Raw genomic sequence first — 14,413 nt, 5'->3', positions numbered from 1 at the left:
TGTAAACAAAAACCACAGATATCTACAAGATAAGGTACTCGCGTTATCGTATGAAGCTTAACAATATTATTAGTAATAACTAATAATCTGTTGTCGTCGATTATTCGTGGTTGGCAAGACATTTTGAATAAGCGTCAAGAGACTCAAGATTATAAGATGGTTTTGTGCTCGGTTAATTTACCATTCATTTAGTTGTTATTTTTTTAAGCACAATTATTATATTATTTTACTTATTGTGCTTCATATTTTAAATTGAATCATGCCAATGCCATGCGTTGCATATGGATGTACAAATAGATATCAACTAAATCAACCTGGTAAAACAATTAATTTTTTACCGGTAAGTTAATCTATTTATTAGTTATTAATATCGGCGACATGTAGGTCTACATTTGTGTATCTGAGAATAATTATTTGAATATTATAGATTTCCTTTAGCTAACGTTTATCTAAATAAAAAATGGATTGCATCTACAAAAAGAAAGTTTACACTAACCAAATGGAGCCGTTTATGCAGTGATCATTTTATAAATGAAAATTATAAGCAAAATATTCAAAAATTACTTTTAAAAAAGATGCTGTCCCGACACTGTTCTCTGCATTTCCTTCATATTGCCAAAAGTCATCCAAAGTTCCACAAAAAGAACCTTTTGTAATAAATCCCATTAAAATTAAAGATTCAAATTTCGATGCAGCTAGTACTTAACACTTATTAAATTAAATTAAACTATACAAATTACGACTTAATTTAATTTTTATCTAATGACTATTAAAATTTTTTTTTGGGAACTCTAATCCAGCAGAGAATGACATTCCATTAGTTGTTAACAAAGTTGAAACTTTTGATGACATTACATTAATAAATGATAAAATTAGATATTCTGATGACATAACATTAGTTGATAATAAAGTTAGAACATTTCATGAAATAGTTTCCACTATAGCAATAATATGGAAGTGCAAACAGTTAACACTTACACCTGTGAAATTTTTTGAAAAAAAAAAAAATAAGAACTTTACAGCAAAAGTTAAGAAGAAGAGATTTAAAAATATATAACCTGCACAAATTATTGAATGATTTGAAAAGTAAAAGTTTAATTGATGGCGAAATAGTAGATTTAATATTTGAGAGTAGGTATTATGTAGCTAAGTTAAAAACAAGTGGAGATGTTAGTAAACGTCTCTTATTGACCAAATTAATATTTTTTAACCATCAATAATGTTATATGTATATTGTATTATGACTTATATAAAATATAAATTGATATAAAAATTATATTAAGAGGACGCTACACCCGCATGTGTTGTCTCCGTCTTATACGCGTACTTCATAGCAAATTTTCGCTCGCTAGATTCAATAGTGTGCTGTTAGTTTTGATATTAGAGTGAATTGACCTACTATCAAACTTTTAGGTAGGGACATTATCTGTGTTCTCGTGTTGGTTTTTTACGATATTTTAATTTTTAAATGAGTTATGAGCATGTTAAGTGTGAATATTTTAAAATTCAAATGTAAGACGGAGACGACACATGCGGGTGTAGCGTCCTCTTAATAAACAACTATAAAATATGAGTTATTCATATATACTTTATCTTAATACCCATGCTATGAAATACTCAGCAAAATGTATACACAACACATTTGAGAAGTTTGTGTTTTTCAAGACCCCAAATACAGCCATAGGAATCAGATCTAAAATTTGAAGTAATAGCCTTGTTAGTTTGTAAAGAAATATCGAGTTTATGTAATATATTATGCTCGTACCAGTAGAAAATTCCATATATAATTATAATGGATAAACCATCCCTATACTAAACACCCACGGGACGGCGTCCCCGAAGATTCAGTATATGCCCCATATACTCGTATACCATTGTTACCAGTAGTAACCAACAGCTAACCATTTTGACTTGTTAATATATCTACTAAAAATTATTATCAAACAAATTATTATAAGTATAATTTTGTATTAATTTATATTTTCTTATATTTCTTATTATACTGTGTTATGGACTTGTTGTTATTAATTACCAATAATAAAAGCACCAACTGGTTAAAATAATAATTTCATTTTAGATTTGAATTAAAAAAGAAAAAATGATTTGTTCGTGGGTATAAAAAATGTATTACTTCGTAGCTTATCATTGAATGCCGATGGACTATCTATTATCTATATATTATCTATGAAGAATTCGAATATTTTTCCAACTGACAATGTGGTGGCAAAGGGATAAAGCACTGAAAACTGGCTTTTCTATTTCCAATGTGCGATGCCCATAGACCTTATGGCTTATACTATATAAGGTATAAGGTCTATGGCGACGCCGCGAGTACCTTATATACACGATGTAGAGAAGACCTTCTCTTTATCATGCTTATATAGTTTAATATAGATATCTGTAACAAAAACACTCATTGTTATGGCGGCTGATAAGGTAGCATTAGCAAGGGCCCGGATGGTCAACTCCGACCAATGTGGCAATGTCGTGCCTAGTATAATGCATGTTGACGTCTTGACGGTGAAGGCAGCAAGACGAATAGTTTAGGACAGTCAGCCGTAACTCTATTATTGTGTGTAGTGATTATCTAATAGTTACTATAAGTACCATCTTGGATAATGGCAACTGGTAAGGTTGGGGTAAATATGTAGGCTCGTAGTAGGCTTGGCAAGGATCTGAACTCGTCATCGGAAAATATGTGTTGGAGAATTTTCCATAATATAACTACGTTACTAATAGGCTATAGGCGATCCTAGAATATTATTGCTTCGTTTCTAACGGAATAATATTATTGTTACTCAGAAATGAATATACTATTTTTAGATTCTGAGCGATGAATGTATATTGACTACAGTGAAACCTCTATATACCGGACACTCTTGGTCGCTTAAATGTCTTCCGCTATTTAGAGGGGAAATACAGTGAGTACACATTTCACCGTTCCCAAAATTCCGTCCGTTATTTAGAGGTGTCCGCTATTGGGAAGTGTCCGTTTTCACTGTATATTTACAATAATGTGTGTTTTATTTTATTTCAATTTTTCGTGTCTGTGTACACGATAAATTGTCGAAATAATGTTTCGATTTATTTTTAATTTAAGTATCTTTTTCAGTTAGGAAGTGAATTTAGTTTGTGCATTTGAGAGGTCTACATTTTAAATTCCCAGAAGTATTCAAAAGCGTTGGTTAAAATTTAGGAAAACGAGAAATTTTAAGGTTTTTAACAAAATTAATTTGGTTGGTTTAGCTCAAAAAAAAATATCGTAGATATCTGACATTTTTACTGAATGTTTAAATTAGCATCTTATATCCATCATAATATTTTCAAAATATTTTGATTTACGTTGAGTTATTTATATAGGCATTATGACATTTTCGATTTTTATAAGTTTTTTAAATTAATGACAATAAAAAATGTTTACTTTGTTCAAAAAACTTGAAAATGTAATACAAGGTTCCTCATAGGTTTTAGTTAACGGAAATAAAAAAAAGAGAATAAATACGTCATATTTTGTTATGATCGTCTGAAGTTAGATATTGGATATTCACCTGTATAAATTAACAAATTGTATAGAACGATTTTCTTATTTTATATACCTACATAATTTATTGAATGTTCAAATTTTGAATGTGTAGGAAGTAGGTATTTATGTAAAATACTAAAATACAATAATTTGAAAATGTGTTTTTGTTGTTCACTGGTTCGAAAGAGAAAAAACAAATAATAGTTTGCTGATACGGGCATCCTCTTAATATTTGCGTTTTGCAATACTTATAGTAATAGACTATCTATTGGTTTATTTGTACAACTTTATTATAATAGCTTACTGCTTACTATATAGTATATACCTTATAACTTATAAGTTTTTATACTTAAACGCAGACATATTATATTATATGATGTAAATTAATAAATCAGTTCAGTTAAAATAATAGTTAATAATGAGTCATGTGAGCAATCAATGATTATAATAATATAAGTACCTTTTTAATGATAATAATATATTATTTATGTTATTATTTACTTCATAATCATTTATCAATATAATTCCGATTATAACTTACCTATACCTACTAATTAAGTATCTGATGTCTTGAAGAGATGAAGAATTGATAGGTGATGCTTTCTATAACAGTAAAATACATAAAACTTGTGCATAATATTATGTATTCATTAGGTTGTTTATATTTTATATCTTGTATTTTTGTTATCTGTATGCATTAAGTATTAAAATTATTCTAAATTCCTAAACGAAATAGATAATTATTGTCAAAAATAATTTACTTATCAATGAATCATCAAGAACATGTTTTGATATAATCAAGCCTGAGAAAGTTAATAAAATTTTTTAACTCAGTTAAATTAACTTAGAGTTATACAAATTGGAATAAATTTATAAATTTACATTTTACATACAATTTTTATATTCTCTACTTCCTGATTGTAATTAATCTATTACATTATATTTCCTATGTAGTATTTGTTGGACAATACATTTTAAAATAGGTACTGGATGTTGATGCAATTATTGAGGGTATAAAATTTGACATTTTTTTTAAAGTAGAAAATATGTTTGAAAGTGTTTTGAACTTTCAAAATATTATAATTAGTAATATTATATTATTTAAGTTTTAGAAAATATTAAAGAATTTGTTTTTAACTTTTATTTTTCATTAAATTAATGATTTAATAATGAAATAAAAATATTTCCACGTACCGTTAAAATTGATCTACCTTATACCGTGCCATACCTTTGGTCCTATGATATAAGAGGTATATATACAATATTGATCATCATAACGGTAAATTGGCAACCTATCACTTGTCTCTTAAGACCTGAGTGTCCAAGTCTTGTATGATACCGATTTAAAATATGGTATAAATGTATTGTAATATATACGGATGATCACTTAGGTGACTATTAATTGCAGCTACTATCAGACCAATGGAAAAAGCAAGTGGTGCGTATTTAAGGGGGTATTACACAGTTAAAAACAAATTGAAGGTGACAAATTTTGAAATTTAAATCAATATTGGTAAAGAGAAGCGACAATTTTCGTTCTAGGATGGAAAATATCTAACGACGCGCCTACCATATAATTATTATATCATATTTTTATTATGCTATTATTATTATTATACCATATAAAGACTAATTATGGGTCGTTGTGGCGATTGAAATTTGAAATGTGTATTAGTTCTATACTCAAGTTGTTTTGGTGAGACGTGGACATTTGTGAACCTATACCTGGTATTGTAGTATTGTGTACTGTATACTGTATAATATATACTTAAAATTTATTTACTATATACATACCTAATAGTTATTGTATATATAATACAATGTGGCCCTATATGTACACAACACAAATATATGTATTGTATATACTTAGGTATTTTACCAATTTGTATGCATTATTTCGACAAAGCAATAATTATTTGCTGAACATAATTTACTTTGAAATAATAGGGATGTATAATTATTATAATTATATAAATCGTGTCAGTAATATTATAGGTAACCAATTATTAAGAATATATTCACGTCTCAGTGAAACTCGTTTTTGTAGGTTAGGTTGAGTTTTGATTATTTATTTCTAGAGAAAAGTAACATAATTGAATTTTGATAAAGTTCAAACAAGTCATTATTAAGTGGTAATAGCTGGTTTTATTATCACTATAAGCAATATATTATTATTAAGTTTCATGGTTTTTTAAACTGCGGAGCGGCGGGTGTGATGTTTTTATGTTATACTAAATAACAGTGTTTCTAATGTTTGTATTGCTTTTTAGTTGTTTTACTGTTTTTAGGATCTACAAATGCAGTTTTTTTCATTGTTTTATGTTTTTTGTTTGTTTTATTAACACATAATTTCTTCGAATTTTATTATGCAATTTGTAACTTAATTGAAACACATTGTCAGTTTATTATCTTGCAGTGGAGAAGAGTAATGTATATTATTATAATAGACGTTTTATGTTACAGGAAATAATATCCATGAAACTATATGAAATATAATATGTGGAAACTAAGTCACGGAACAAAAATATATGAACACCGCGAGGCGCGAGTAACAACATATATATATTTTTATTTCCATCACGACTTACGATGGGGTCGAAGGCGCATAAGACAGCTCATGTCATTGCTAGTTGTTGTAGTGCATGCATAGTAAGTAAAATCACTGAATGAGTATTGCAAATAATAATACATGTTATATTATGTATAAAAGGAGTTTTGCCATTTTGATATAAAATATTACGAATATTATTATTATATTTTATACTAGCTAATCTAATCCCCGTGCACTTCGTTACCCGTTAAAAATATCAACTCTTTATGATTCAAAATTTTTAGTTAATTCGTCGTTTATATTCGGCTAGTCATGATAAAAACTTCCAGTGACAAATTCTCGTGGATTTACCCTATCTTAATCTCCATAAAAGATATTTAATACAGTCATTTAAAATACAGGACTTAAAGTATATTCAATCATAATATTTTATCGTGTTTTTAGCTTTGTAAAGATGAAACAATTTATAAAATTTGTACCTTATAACAAATAGCTAATTATTATTCTTCCATACCAAATTTGTATAACCAATAGCAACCATGTAATACACAAAAATATATTTATTATTATTATTATTTTTATAAAAATCCCAATAGTTTGCAATAAAAAAATTAAGGGTGACTTATCAAGATATAATATAGCCTATATATTTATGTCATTGCATGTGTAGCTTTCTGATGGTAAACAAATTTAAAATCAGTTAAATAGTTCGAAGGATTAAACCGATCAAATGAACAATTTTTCTTCTTTATATTATATAAACCTTTTAACTCATGTAGTGGATGAAATAAAAAAAATCTGCTTTAGGGGGTTTTCGCATTATGAAATGCATGAACTTATTGATACAATTCCAAACTTAAATCTTCAGTAATTTTTGCTAGGTGAGTTTTTCATTTTTTTCAATTTTAAGTCTTCTGACCCCGGTAAGGGTTAAATTTTGAAAAATCCTTTCTTAGTGGGTATCTTATCTACACCGTGAAACAAAACTACTCTCCAAATTTCATAATCATCGCTTCAGCGGAATCACCCACGATAATTTATTTTATACATACTGATGATTACCATATTTGTATATTTATAGTGATAGGGTATAATATAATATTTATACATAATTTTGAGTTCATCTCATTAATTTCTTTACTTACCTACTACTAGCTACTTCCTCTTCTTAAACTTAGAAAGTTACACATTAAAAGCATTTGAATTCTTAATGGAAATTAAGAATTTAACTTTTAATAAATAATCACATTAATTAGGTAGGTATACAATTTAATCTTTTGTAAGTATGAAAATGAAGTTTAACCTAATCGTCAAAGTATTTTGAAGAAATATCAGATAGACTGCTATAGAGTGAATTTTTTTTTAAGCTTTAGTTTATTTTTAGTTGTTTTATCAAAGCCCAGTAACCACTAAATCACAGGCTACCACCACATCATATTGAGTGGTAATCAATACCTAATTAATACCCGGACTTTGTCCTGTCAGGTTTTTTTATTTTTATTTAAAACATAACACAAATAGTATCACTAGGTAATATTAATAATAATATATACTAGAGTAAAATTAGAGTAAAAAAAAAAGCGGGTAAGTCGTGGATGTCGCTCTGCTGTACAGTAGGTTACCATGGATGGGATTAAATTTGAATGCAATGATAGGTATCATTGTATATGAAAAACGATTCTGAACGGAGATGATTTGTCAGTCTAAGATATATTATATTTAAAAATTGTCATATATTCTATTTTGAAACAAATATTTTATTTTTCAATTAAGACGCATTTTGCATAAGACATGGTTAATCAATTTTTCCAAAAACATTGCATGTAGTTATCATAATTCATAATACCTTATTATAATTCATAGATATACGAATGCCTGTTTTGAGGATAAATCGTTATCATTACGCGATTTCATAAAAATTTAAAACTCAAACGCTCAAAACATTTTTCCTATAATGACGCTTCAAATTTTCTCTATAGCTATTTGAAGCAAAACTTATGGAAAACTTGGTGTTCAATTTTATAACCTTAGATATAAATACAAACAATATTTTGAGTTTTGAACTACAAAATAATTTGCAAATATTCATGGTTTTGACGAATTTTTGTCAATAATTGAAATTCAAATGATAATAAAAATTTAATTTGAATTTCCGGTGGACATTTTTTTTGTGATAAAGATTGACAAATTTGTAAAGAATCTTGTATGAAATTTTCAAATCTTAGATTTGAATAGAAAATTTTTTATGAATTTCTAGCTTATAATAATTTGCGAATTTTTGTGATTTTTACGTTTTTTGTCAAAATTCAAAATTTGAATGCTTATAAAAAAAAATTGTGACTATGAATTTCTTTTATTTTTCAACTGCTATTGTAACAATATGTTAAGAGCCATATATTCAATTTTCAAGATTTTCTACCCAAAAAATAAATTTTTATCGATATTAATTTTAAAAAAACTAATAATGATCGAAAATTTCATATACCTATGAATAGTTCAACATAAGTCAAAAAAGTTTGAAAATTTCATGGTTGATAGAATTCACTTATATAAACATTTTATGAAAACTTCATGTATCAATGGTCATTTTTTTTAAAGTTACATCAAAAATCAAAATCGATTTTGTCGAAAACTGATTGTGCGTACAATTTCTCGTTTTCCCCTTAATTTTTAGTTTGTTTATCCCGATTATTTAGAAAAATATTACTTTTGACCCCCAAAGTACCAACTAGATTCACTTTCTGATCGAATAAGGTACTGAAGTCAAAAATCCAATCATTTTTACTGCCCCAAAACGTGATGACAGACACAAAAAAAAAATATTCATGGTTTTGACGAATTTTTGTCAATATTTGAACTTCAAATGCTAATAAAAAAAAATTGTGCCTATGTATTCTTATAATTTTTTAATCACTATAATAATAACTTATGAGAAACTTTGTATTAAATTTTCAAGTATTTTGATAGGGCCATAAAATTTTATCGACATTTCAAAAAAAAAAAATTTTCCGAAAAATAAAAAATTTCAGTTGTCTATTAATATCTCAAAAAAAGTCAAAATATTTTGAAAATTAAATCATGTAAAGAAAATGCCAATCTTAATAACTGGTAGAATTTTCAAGTATCTACGACTTATACTTTTTAAATAATAACAAATATTTGAAGATAAATCGTTATCGTTACGCTATTTCGTAAAAATTTAAAATTCAAACGCACTTAAAATTTTTCCTATAATGATGCTTCGAGTTTTAACCACCCCTAAAGTTTTAAATTGAAGCATTATTTCGACTATAGTTATGCTGTACACAGACACAAAAAAAAAAACCACACATCATTGTAAAATCAATACATTCATTACTTCGTTCAGAATCTTAAAGAGTATACGTTATAACCATTATTTCAATATATAATTATAGGTACTAGATAAACAATGATTTTGATTAGGATTAACTTATTTAGACACCATTACATCAACACAAATAATTGTTCAAGTCGAATAAATGAGATACACCCGACGGCAATACTGTCTAATGCTAGGTATAAATGTTTGAACATAATATGTTATATACATAGTATAATAATATAGTTTAAACATGTATTGAGCATTAATAGATAATATATGCATCTCGTATTATTGTTTAGACATTAGGTACATTAACCACCGGTCGCGATCGCCTCGCCGTATAGATATTCATTTTTGTGTTTTATCGAATACATCAACATCAAGTATGACTAGTATGAGCATGTATAAATAATTATTAATGCCATTGGTTTATATTATATTTTGTAGTATTTTATTACGAGTTAGTTAATGTTATTATAATGCTAATGTTTTTTTCTCGATAATAATTGAGGTTTAGATGTAAAAACTTGAATACACAGTTAAGACAAGAAATTTTTTATTCTCATTTCCATAGCATTTAATATTATTTTAATATATTACTAAATTTTACACGTGGTAAACCTTATCTTGACCTTATTCTCGTAGCTAATATATGTATTAAATTGGGTACACAAACATATAATAACAGCCAATGAAAATAATAAGCAATACAAATATATTTTTTTTTTAAACACGAGTAAAACTATTTTTTTAAAGATTTATTGACAGTGAGTCTTTTAATAATATTTTTTGCTTACGTGAAATTAATAAATATGTGAATGATATAAAATGTATCCTATTTCGTATAGATATATATTATAGGTATTACTATCACTATCAAAGAAACTTGAAGATTTATTAATTGGATTGATCATTTTGATGATACTATATGAATTTATTTATCAAAAAATAATTTTAAATGAGTAAGAACAGTAAAGATGATTAATGAATAATGATCATGGGTTAGAAATCGGACATACCTAAATATTTCATCTATTTTTTTAAATGTCAACAAGCATCAGTTTTTAGACAAATATTGATCATTTTTGTGTCAATAATTTTAAACTCAAGGACACTTATTATATAAAGTTGACAATTTATTTCTCATTACATCTACTTTAAATACGGTGGATCATTGAATCATTGTGTTTCGGAGTAAAATTAAACACCATACTAATTAAATAAAAATGCATTGGTATTGGTTGATGTTGCTGCTTATTATTTGATTTTAAATATCATATCATTTCTCATTCTCAATATATTCAAATGTAAAACTTTTAACGAAAAAAGGTTTGAACCAATTTATTACGTATATAGTAATACTAATATTACTATTACTATATACGTCTATACATTTCACAATTTAAACGCCTTATAGTTTATTAGGCGATTAGTTTATAGTTTGTAGAACAATAATATATTAGGTATAGTAAAAACTAAGGTTTATAATATAATATTATATATTATAAATTATACTTTATATTGTAGTAAAAATAACATGTCTAATGGTGTATTGGATTTCAGTATCCATGGATACCGATATCCTACATGACTTGGCGATGTGCGCGTTTTGTTTAGTCTAATGTTTTAACTCAAATTACCACTTATAGGTAGGTACATTGAATCACTTTAGTCGCTATATGGTCAACTATCTCCAAAAGATGAGCGATGACCATCACGGTCAAAACGTTAGACTAAACAAAATAATGTATTATATTACACTTTTGACACTACATTATAATATAATAATTACTAATTAGTATGATAGATGCAAGGCATGTCATATAATCGAATAAATTTGGAAATGAAAAATAAATTATAAATATACTGATGAGCTTTTATTTTTTTTTCGTACGATAAAATTATAAGATATATTTATAAACATTTTGGCTCTTGATATCATTGTATTTATTCGTGTGGCTCGAGGTTCTTGATTTGTTGATCTCCCCTGGGCTATGTTATAACAACTATTTGTTTTAACAATTTAAATTAAAGAATGCATATTAGCGACAATGCGAAAGTAATGAGTAGATAACTGTTTTTATTTATTTTAATATTTTGTACAACATTATTTTTTATTAATCAAATAACCAAAAATCTTTAAAAAAAAAAATGAAAAATCCAGAAATTTTCATTTAGTAAATGTCAATAGGCACGAGGAGTCGAGGAACCCAACTTTCTATTTAAATAGTTACTATAGGTAGGTAAAAAAATAATTGTTAGAGTTCAAGTTAAAAATAATTTTTAGAATTCGTTAGATAAACTAGGTATGTATTATAATAAATTATTTAGAAAATTTTATGATTTTAAAAAAACCGGCTGTACCGCTTCTTTTCTATTACCTGCAAAATTATTCTATATACATATAGACATATATAGTACAGTAAAACCTAGCTATACAATACCATACCTATAATTATTACTAGGGTTAGAGGCTTATAATAATAGCTCTATCACTGTACATAAATATCCATGTGGATGTAAGATATGCTCCAAGACATTACAAAATATAAACCAAATGCATTTAAAAAAATTGTTTATTCATACTTTTTTGTTTTATATTTATGTATGTAATTTAAATTATTTCCATTTTGTATAATTTATTATATCAATTCAATATTAACGCCATACGATTCTTAGAATGATAAAATAAGTTAAGGGGATTGGAAGCGGCGATTTTCTGTCTTTGTCTAACACACGTGGAACATACAATACGCCTGATAAAAATGAAAGTACTTCTAGTTGCTCGATTTAAAATATGTAAAGATTTTTGAATCGGTATACAGGTTTACTTTGCATCAGTCGAAGCATATTTTTAATATATTTAATTAAAAAAATTGACAAATTTATAAAATTTAAAATGCTTATTTTTATCAAAATATTGCTACAATCGAAAAATTGCTTCGACCGATGCAAAATAAACTTGTATACCAATTAACTCATCTTTGCATATTTTAAATCGAACAACTAGAAGTACCTTAATTTTTGTCAGGCGTATTGTATGTCCCACGTAAATCACCACTTCCAATCCCTTTAACATGACGTTATACAGATTGCCGCGGAGATGAGTTGCACAAATCGTATAGCACTGAATAACGTAAACTATTCATCTAATTGTAGTAGGAATATTAATAATTTAATAAAGGAATTTTCATTTTAGTATTCAACTTATAAGGACAAAGCATCAACTATAGACTACAATTTATAACGAACAAATTCCTTGAAGTATGCAAAAATTCGTGTAAAAATTGTTTGATTTAGATTCATTAACTCCTATTATATCCAAATTAAATTTTAGTAAACCCAGCTATTAAAAAAAACAAAACCATGCGAGTATAATAAGTTTGAAAGCCTAATTTATAATTATCTTTATGATATAAGTAAAAATTTAGGATGGGATGAGCTACAGACATTTATGCGCTAGACATAATATTATTAGGTACATATAATATCTATATTGTCCACTCTGTTATAGAAAATGGAGACCCATGAATGATAACCTATAAACTTTGATATATGATGTTGTTAGTGGGTAAGCTTTCTTTCTTTCTTTTTTATAGGGTAAGGAAGCTTTAGCATCAAAAGTATTCTGTGTACCTAGGTGTTCGCATAAAATTACCATAATAGGCATAATATGAATTATTATTGAGCTGATTTACTATTTTTTATTTAAAATATGGATGATTATTTCAAAACAAAATACGTACATTTTCATAATAACAATGATATAACTTACTATAAGTTATGAATTGTTTAGTGCAAATATTATTATTTCTACCTAAATGTTGGCACCTATAAAAATATTGATATAAGCATAAATATTTATCTCAGAAATCGTCCACGTTTTCATTATTTGGTCAATCTTTAAATAAACTGTATTAAACTTTTAAAATATATTTGATACTTCGTCAATCTGCACGATTACACGAAAAAATTTTGAACATAGTACAGTCATATTTGATGCTAGCAATCTATCGGTTGAGTAATATCACGTCGTTGTCGTCGACGGCTCGGTTAATGTCCACTTGAGTGGCGACCGTGTTGACGGATTCGTTTTCGACTTGTTCTGAGTTATTGTTCGGTCGGTTGTTCCTCACTATGTTTTTTCGGCCTTCTTCCAGTCTATCCCGGTCCAGAGGCATGTAATATTCGACATTTGGTAAATCTTTCATGACGCATGCTGACAGCGCTGACCTGTACACGTGCATCCTTTTTGCCTCGAACCTTCATAATATTAGGTAAGAAATAAAACATAATTAAAAATCCTAATATTCATAGTGTACGGGATGATCCATTTAAGCAGTAACACTGATCTTTCTTGTATTTTTATAATGTATGAAGAAAAAAAAAATGTTTTTAAATTACTGGTGTACTTATTGCATAAGTTTTATGTACCTATCTTAAATTCCTATACAAAAATGATGAGACATTATAATAGACTCTCAAGAAGTAGTTCGTGAAAAACTATGTCCGTTATTTAGTTACACATGGGATAAGTAGTGAGTTCTTAAGTCAGGGCCCTATATACTTGGGAAACATGTGTAATTATTAGTTAATTATTAGAAGATCGGGAATGAAATAATGGTATCTAGGTATTATTTAAAAATTTGGAGATCAAGAGCGTTGACGCAAATAATGGGTACTTATGATGGCAATGTTCAATACGCGTTTATTGACTGATTTTAGATTTTGGGTTATCCATAAATTATCAAAATAAATTATCGTCTATCTTAGTTAAACGCTCACCGCATAAATAATTAAACAATGGTCATGGACATTTTTCGGGAAAAGAGAAAATTATGATAGCTTAGTTCAGTGCTTCTCAATCTGTTTAGTACTGCGACCCAAATTTCCCCCGAAAAAATTTTCGCGGCCCACATTGTTTGACTTTTCAAAAAGTTGGTAATAAAAAACAAAATTTGTATTATATAAATATGTATACATTTTTATTAGGTAT

At 27.1% G+C, this 14,413-nt stretch overlaps 1 long non-coding RNA gene across 1 annotated transcript in view; it reads left to right on the top strand.

Moving 5' to 3' along the window:
• Positions 1-64: 64 nt before the first annotated feature.
• The window catches only part of LOC149062352 (uncharacterized), a 38,221-nt gene continuing 23,872 nt past the window's right edge, over positions 65-14,413 (top strand). The window contains exons 1-2 of the long non-coding RNA XR_016189920.1: positions 65-340; positions 5,987-6,172. This is a non-coding gene — a long non-coding RNA (uncharacterized LOC149062352). The remainder of the gene's footprint in view (positions 341-5,986; positions 6,173-14,413) is intronic.

The sequence above is a fragment of the Diuraphis noxia genome, unplaced genomic scaffold, assembly GCF_037042655.1.
Source record: "Diuraphis noxia isolate RWA-SAM2 unplaced genomic scaffold, SU_Dnox_SAM2 contig0001, whole genome shotgun sequence".
In the NCBI taxonomy this organism is placed as follows: Eukaryota; Metazoa; Arthropoda; class Insecta; order Hemiptera; family Aphididae; genus Diuraphis; species Diuraphis noxia.
This window is presented reverse-complemented; position numbering and strand designations above follow the sequence as displayed.